Source organism: Phoxinus phoxinus (assembly GCF_949152265.1).
Source record: "Phoxinus phoxinus genome assembly, chromosome: 3".
NCBI lineage: Eukaryota > Metazoa > Chordata > Actinopteri > Cypriniformes > Leuciscidae > Phoxinus > Phoxinus phoxinus.
In genome coordinates, this window is record NC_136878.1 from 25,413,375 (window position 1) to 25,422,137 (window position 8,763).

Sequence of the window (8,763 nt, forward strand, 5' to 3'; positions counted from 1 at the left end):
AGGCCCAAAATATTATTTAATAGAAAAATATTTAAAATGCTCTATCTACCCTATACAGATTATACCATGTTAAACCTTAGTTATAAAAAAAAAAAAATTTGTTCCAGTTTTTATATTGTTCCCAATTTCCTTGTGTTGCAAAAAGGACAAGTAAAACAATTTAAATAGGCATTACCTGTTTGCATCTGTTTTTTTGTTTATTGTGGGGTTTTTTTTCTCTTCACATGACTAGTGTTATTTTAATATTATTTATAATAGTATTTAGTGATATTTTGAATTATAGCTTTTATTTTTATATTTTCAGTTTTCCTTTTAACTTTAGTTTAAGTTTTAGTAATTTTGTTTTTTTAATTTTAAGGTTTTCCTCTAATATTTATATTTTATCTTATTATAACTTGATATTAAGAAATGAGAGAAGAAGAAAAAAAACAAGACTCTTGGCAGTTCAAAGGGTAACTGAATCCAGGGGTAAATTTAAGCCGGTTTCATTTGTTAACATTGGTTAACTAGATTAGTTAACATGAACTAACAATGAACAATTAGCAGTTCTCAATCTTAGTTATTGTTAATTTCTACATTTACTAATACATTATTAAAATCCAAAGTTGTATTTGTAAACATTAGTCTGTGCACTGTAACCTAACATGAACATAAACATTTTTATTAACTATAACAAAGGTTAATAAATGCTGTAGAAATATGTTGATCATTGTAGTTTAAATTAGTTATATGCATTGCATTTTAAAGTCCCCTTGTGGTGGAAATCAAGCTTTTGATGTTGTTTATATGTCTATGTGGTGTTTTTAATATGGTTTAAGACAAACCATGTGCAAAATCATAAGTCAACACCATTGCTGATTATTTTCTCCTTAAAACTGCAGTGAACCAAAGACAGTCTCAAAAGTGTTTCTGACATCACAAACTAACCAACGTCTGATGTAACCAATCACGTCAACATGTGATCGTCAACGAGTGGATCTCTGAGTTGGTGTGAGGGAGTGGAGGCGGGGGCTAATTTGCATATTCATAGAACCGCATATACTAAATGAGGTAAGGGTTTAGAGTTACATTCAAGCTATTTTAAGGCATGAATAAAAAAAAATTCCAAGAAAAAAACATTGAAATACTTTATTTTGGTGATCAAAGATGAGTTAAGGACTTCAATTTTCAATGTGTTACCAATCCAGTTAAGTAAGCAGTACTTGCTGTTTATTTTCCAGGGTTTGGCCAATCAGTTAACACATGCACGTGAAATTAACATTAATTTATAAAAGTACAAAGGGGAAACCAGTTCTCCTGAATAATTTCGGATTGACTCGAGCATGTTGAGTCAAAGGTCGCAACCGTTGACTCGGCATTCTAAACTAATTCTCAAATACACCCAAATAGGGCCTTAGTAAACTGAGTCTAAATGTAGTATAGACGTGAAATGTTACATTTGAAGTCAGAATTTCACAGTTCTGGGTGAGGATATCATTACTGTTGAAAACACCCTTAACATACACTTACAGTAAATGAGTTTGCACAATTTTTAACGGTTGGGCAGTTTTTCAATAAGCAGTTGTTCTTCTTTTGAATATACACATTGGAGCATCAGATTACCAAATGTTTACTTTACCAAATTCCCCACTTAAACTAACCCTATATGTATTTATAGTTACACTAGGTCCAAAAACTGAGAAAAGTAATAATTTTTTTAAAATAATTTCTTCATATTTAGTGAAGATCTTCAATGAACATGTTATTCAATATGATGAGTGTTTTTCTGCACATTTCTTTTGTCTGAATACAGTTCCTCACAGTCTGCTGCTATTTTTAAAATGCTGGATCACCAATATGTCATAAATTTAAACAGCAGCTCATGGTTGGTGTATCAGCTGATTTAAACTCATTTCATAATTTTTTTTAAAACGCCCAAGTGAAGGAGATAACTAAGATGAGGCAGTCAACTGCAGTTAAACCTAGATCTCAAATTATATCTGATTTGTCCAATGAAAATAAAAAATGAAAGACAACCTCTGCCATCTTTGTCTTGTGAATTTGTGAAAAGATGCTTATTGAATCAGAGCTAAGTCATTCTTTTCTCAGGTTCACACACTTCTTTAACGTGTGTGTGTGTGTGTGTGTGTGTGTGTGTGTGTGTGTGTGTGTGTGTGTGTGTGTGTGTGTGTCTCTGTAATCAGGCCTCATGGCCAGCAGCCAGAGAGAGGAGGAAGCAGTCAGCGTTTTTCAGACATGAATGAGGCCCTGCTGGAGAGAGCTTCCTGTGTGGGGCTATAAAAACAACACGCCAGTGAAAAATGCCCACTGCTCCTACATTCCAGACCTTTCCAGGTACACATGCACAGCCTCGGCACAACTCCCCTCACCTTAAATGGACCACAGACTAGCAGCAGGGTATATTTCATGTTGAAATACAGATACATCTCATTAGTGAAGGGGCAAAATGTTTGAAAGTTTTGATCAAAGTGACCAGTGCAATAAAATACTGTTGTTGATATACAGATAACAAGCTGAGATTGTTTATGATTGTTTTTATTGTGTTTTTTGGGGGATTTTTTTAAAGAATTGTATGAAGAATTGTGGTCTAGGAGTTTTCAAAGAAAAAAAAAAAACCTACGTAAATATAGACAGCTACATATAATGCATGAAGACTTACTGTGATATATAAAATATAACTATTATCTGGAAGTATTTTACTCTTTAAAAAAAAAAAACATTCTACCCACCATTTATAACAATATAAATAAATAATTATTATTAGTTCAGAAAAGAAATTCTAAAAATATAAAATATTATTTTTTCCAGAATGTTTTTAGACTATTTTTCAGTGAACCACCAACCAAAAACACACACACACACACACACACACACACACACACACACACACACACACACACACACACACACACACACACACACACACACACACACACACACACACACACACACACACACACACACACAAACAAACACCCTGGTTTAAGTATAATAGTGTTTTTCCCAATTCACTTGAGAGAGTGGGCAGGTCGAGTTAATGGTCCGCGGTGCGCTGCCAGCATTACCTCATGGGATATCAGTGCTTGTTATGCTTAAGGGCTGGTCACTGAAAAGTTTTTCACACAAAAAAAATTGAAAAAACTATTTTTGCTGCAAAGATACATTAACAAAGGGCTTGCTTGAATCGTCTGTATTTTATATTTTATAGTCTATGTTTTTTATAGGTCTGGTTTTGAAACTGAACATTGATACTCATCAGGGGTCTACATTAACTGAATTAAGCTGCCAAAAGTATTTAAAACACAAGGAAAGTGGGTGTTTGATGTATGTGTGATTCACAACACAGAGACATGGTGGAGCCCTGTCAGGGTCTTGTGACTTGTTTTAACCTTTACTCATTTTTTGAGTGATATTTTTTTGGATGAATCACAGGCAACAGTGAAGTTTGTAATAGCAGAAGTAGCAAATTCCTTATTGATGGGATAGAAATAGAAGCTGCGATAGTCTTTTCTTCCTTATTGTGACATGTCTCCGAGTGAAATGGCTTCTCGAATAAGACAAATTGTAGGGCGGGATTTGTTTTGTCCATGGGGAATTCATTGGTGTTATGTATGATTAAAATAATCATTGTTACTTTAATACATAAGTAATGGGTGGAGTCATGTAATGATGACAAAGTGATGTGCGTCACATATGTTGAAGTGAATGTGAGCATTAAAGAAGACGTGAGTTCTTGTCGTTCCTGTGTTGGTATTCCTGACTCTTCTTTAGTCTGTCTTTATAAGTAAAAGAGGAAAGACATGACAATTGGAGGGTTGTGGTTGGCTATTGCTGTGATGTCATGTGAGTGACAGTTGCCACCACCCTCACGCCAGTAAACATGTCATCAGAGAACAGATGCCTTTTCAAGAGAGAGAGGAAGCTATTTTGATTAAGGTAAAACATAATGTAAAACACAAATAAACAATTTATAATGAATACTGCAATATTCCATTGAAAAAAACTAAACAAGAATTGTCCATTTTGATTTCATGGTGACTTCAAACTATAAGTGAACTCCTGCACTTAAAGGATTAGTTCACCCAAAAATGAAAATTATGTCATCATCATTTACTCGCCCCTCATGATACTTCAAACCTGTATTATCTTCTGTGGCATAGAAAAGAAGATATAATGAGGAATGTGTTTTACCCACATAATGAAAGTAAATGATCTGTACAGTGCGGGTTAAATGAAAAGGAGGATGTCACCACACTTCCTGTGACACGCATTTGGTGAGATCGGGTTGCAGCTCTAGTTTGTCTCAGGATGTATAACAGCTCATTTTACAGCATAGCCTCATCAGACTGTGGCTTTCTGGGAATGTCTATGGTCAAAACCAAGGATATGAACTGCAAACACTGGAATGTGCAGTCATGCAGCTCTTAGGTGGGGAGTTTTCTAGGGTTTTCCAGTAATGTCCAACCTGTAGGCTATAAGAATGGTGCAGTCCACATCCCCTTAGCAGGTCAAGTGCACATCAAAGTCCTGTGATTGGAAACAGACGTTCCTGGCACTGCTCAGGTATGCTGGGAAACTGTAGCACAGCATGCAATTGACCAATAAATACAGCAGCATGTCAGTCAACTCCTGCATAATTTAAGATCATCTGCACATCTTGTCAGTGAAATCTAGTGAAATGAGCATGTTATACATTTGGATTTGAGCTTTTTCTTATTTTTCACCCTTTTTTCACCAAATCCAATCCAAACTTTATATTACTGTATATTATGCTCAACTAAAATAATGTTAATTTGAAAGAATTTTTTTTTATTCAGCAATAATTTATATTTCAAATAAATGCTGTGCTTTTAATGAATGCTTTTGTACTTTCTATTCATCACAGAAACCAGTAACACTTTACAATAAAGTGTCATTAGTTAACATTAATTAACTACTTTAGTTAACAAGAACTGAGAAGGAAGAATACTTCTACAGCATCTCAGCAATCTCATGTTTATTTTAACATTTACTAATACATTATTATAATCAAAAGTTATATTTGTTAACATTTTGTGAGCTACCATGAACAAACAATGAACGACTGTAATTGTATTAACTAATATTAACAAATATGAATAAATACAGTAATAAATCTATTGCTCATTGTTAGTTAATACATAAACTAATGTAAACAAATGAGGGCTTATTGTAAAGTGTTACCAAGAAACCTGAAAAAAGCATTACAGATTCCATAAAAATATTATGTTTTATCAGCATTGATAATAATAAATATTTCTTGAGCACCAAATCAGAATATTATAATGATTTCTGAAGGATCATGAGACATTGAAGACTGGAGTAATGATGCTGAAAATTCAGCTTATATATTGATGCCCTTTTTAATCTCCCCATTCTTTTACAATAAATGTATTCCTCATCAAGAAGTTGGATCTGAAATTGAGTTTAATACGTGAGAGAATCTCAGGACTCTGAATTATTTATACAAGACCATAACACTGATAAGTGCAGTTAGGCATTGTCAAGACATTCATGTCCTTGAGGTGAAATGATAAACATATCAACCATGTAACAAGGACAAATATTCACTGCATTTGTGTTTCTCAAATAAGGATTTCATAAGGTCTGGCATTTGCATTATAGAAAGCAATTTGCAAGTTAGACTTACTCAACAAGCTGCTATGAGATATAATGTGAAGCTGCACTGAGTTTAACATTCTTCAATTAGGGAGGAATTTTAATTTTGTTTTCAGATGTGTTTTCCTTCTGGCTCGTAGCAGCGGCATTCTTTAAGAGGGTGGAACTGAAATTGAGTTTAATACGTAAAAGGATCTCAGGACTCCAATTTAGTTATGAACTGGCGAAAACTCACTCTCATCACATGAGTTTTATGACTGCCCAGATCAGAGGTTCCAGAATAAAAATCTTAAAACAGAAAATAAAATATATATTTTTTTTCTTCTTCTTTGTGAACAGCTAATATTATGATTCCTCAATATATTCCCAATTTTTTATATTACATAAGATAGAATTTAAAGTGAAGGTGGTAAGTATTCTTTAAATCTACTGATACCATATATTGTGATATCAACCCTCAATAAGTTCCTTTGGGAGGAGCTTGTGTTCCTGCAGTTGCAAACATCTGGAATGCATTTCCTGTGAAGCCGTTTAAAGCCAGCGTTTAGTGTTCTGGCACCTACAGCACTGCATGCCTCTCAAATGTGTTCTGTGGCAAGTGTTTAATATGTGTATATTAGTGCTGTCAAATCGATTAATCACGATTAATCATATCTAACATAAAAGTTTTTGTTTATATACGTGTATACATATTCTTATATTTATATACAGTATATATATATTGTATGTGTGTATACACATCCATATACTGTATGTATATGTGTGTATATATATATATATATATATATATATACAAACACACACACACACACAGTCAAACAAAAAATTATTCAGACACCAGATACATTTATATATATATATATATATTTTTACTAGTGGGTGCAGGACACTAGTTCACTTATGTAAGTAAAGTGAGGATAGCAAAATAAAGTAAACTGATATATTATACCCAAAAGTTCTTCATACAGTGGACTACCAGTAAAATTGATAAAAAATTTGGGACCAAAATGTTTTCAGACACTTTGACCTGACCATGTTTTGCTTCAGTGTTTTTTCTTTAATTGCTAATGTGACCTTTTTACACCACAGATTGAACAAAATTAAGCATTGCTTGATAACTGGTTGACCTAAATTGGTATTATCTAATTGTGTTCTTGAATTTAACGGCTGACAGCTATTCAACCGAATTCATTCAGAGACAGTCTAACAGAAGGATGGCCAAAACCAGTGAAATATCAACTGATTTGATAACTCTGAGTTCTTGTCATATTTTATTATCATTTCTATAGTTAATAAACTGATAATGTGAAAAATGTTGAGTGTCTGAATAAATTTTGGTCTGACTGTGTGCGTGTAATTGTGTAAGAATATATATATACACACAATGACATGCATATAATACATAAACAAATATATAAACATATATATAAAAATGATATAAATAAACAAAAACTTTTATGTTAGATACGATTAATCTATTTGACAGCACTAATATATACAGTATACAGTGCTATGCATAAGTTTAGACACCCATGCTAAAGTTGACTAAAAAGAGGAATAAAAAATCATCTTTTGGAAATTGAACTTAATGCCTTAATTTAAAAAAATAGGAAAAATCCAACCTTTAAGGACACCAATTTTCTTTGTGAATGAATAATGTATCGTAAATAAATAAATGTTCTTCCTTAAAATACAGGGTGCATAAGTTTGGACAACCCTATGTTAAATTCCCATAGAGGCAGGCAGATTTTTATTTTTAAAGGCCAGTTACTTCATGGATCCAGGATACTCTGCATCCTGATAAAGTTCCCTTGGCCTCTGGAATTAAAATATCCCCACATCATCACATACCCTTCACCATACCTGGAGATTGGCATGGAGTACTTTCCATAAGATCATCTCTCAATGCAAATCAAACCAGCTGTTAGGCTAACTGAAATAAAACCATGCCAATCTCCAGGTATGGTGAAGGGTATGTGATGATGTGGGGCTATTTTAATTCCAGAGGCCAAGGGAACTTTATCAGGATGCAGAGTATCCTGGATCCATATAGTAACTGGCCTTTAAAAATAAAAATCTGCCTGCCTCTATGGGAATTTAACATAGGGGTGTCCAAACTTATGCACCCTGTATTTTAAGGAAGAACATTTATTTATTTACGATACATTATTCATTCACAAAGAAAATTGGTGTCCTTAAAGGTTGGATTTTTCCTATTTTTTTAAATTAAGGCATTAAGTTCAATTTCCAAAAGATGATTTTTTATTCCTCTTTTTAGTCAACTTTAGCATGGGTGTCTAAACTTATGCATAGCACTGTATATTGTGAGACTAGACTTGGTGTGCAGAGCACAGCATAGTCACATGTTAACACAATTACACAACAGATGTGCTTACACTTATGGATGATGCAGCCTAAACAGGAAAAGACAGAAACATTATTTGATACAAACGGTGTCTGAGCTTGGACCGGTAAGAAAAGAATTAAAACCCATGGCAGAAGAAGATAAAATCGCATTAAATTACCACAACATTAGTCACTTCATCAACAGTTATTACCCTATAAGCATCACATCCTTGTATTTTAAAAATCTGAAAATAATATTGTAAAACAAAGCAAAGCAGGATGTTTCATGTGTCTGCACTAGCCTGATAGTGATGTTTTGAATCAATATGCTGTTTTTATCTTGGAAATCTCAAAAACCTCCAGTAAAGTGAGGACTTTGAGACAGGATAGCCCATGGCTGGCAGTAGGAGACTTGTTTGGCACACCTCCCGGAGACCCGTCCCGCTGAATGCAGAGTGCGCTTCAGTGTTTACAGCCAGCGCTGAGGAAAGCGACTGTGCCCGGGCCAACTAGAAGAGCAGGCTGGTCTGGCAAACAGGCTGCGTTCCCACGGCTTGGCCTTGAAAAAGGCATTTGTCACCATTCACAGTGAACACTCCTCTCATTACCCACAACACAAACTGAAAAATCACTGTTGACTGACAGCAATCCCCATACGTATTGTTACTGACTGATATTCGAAACAGTATAAAATGGGTAGAAGACGGTAAAATAATGTCAGATTTTGGGTTAAAATTTCTTTATACATGTAATAATAAGTATATTTTATATTAAATTATA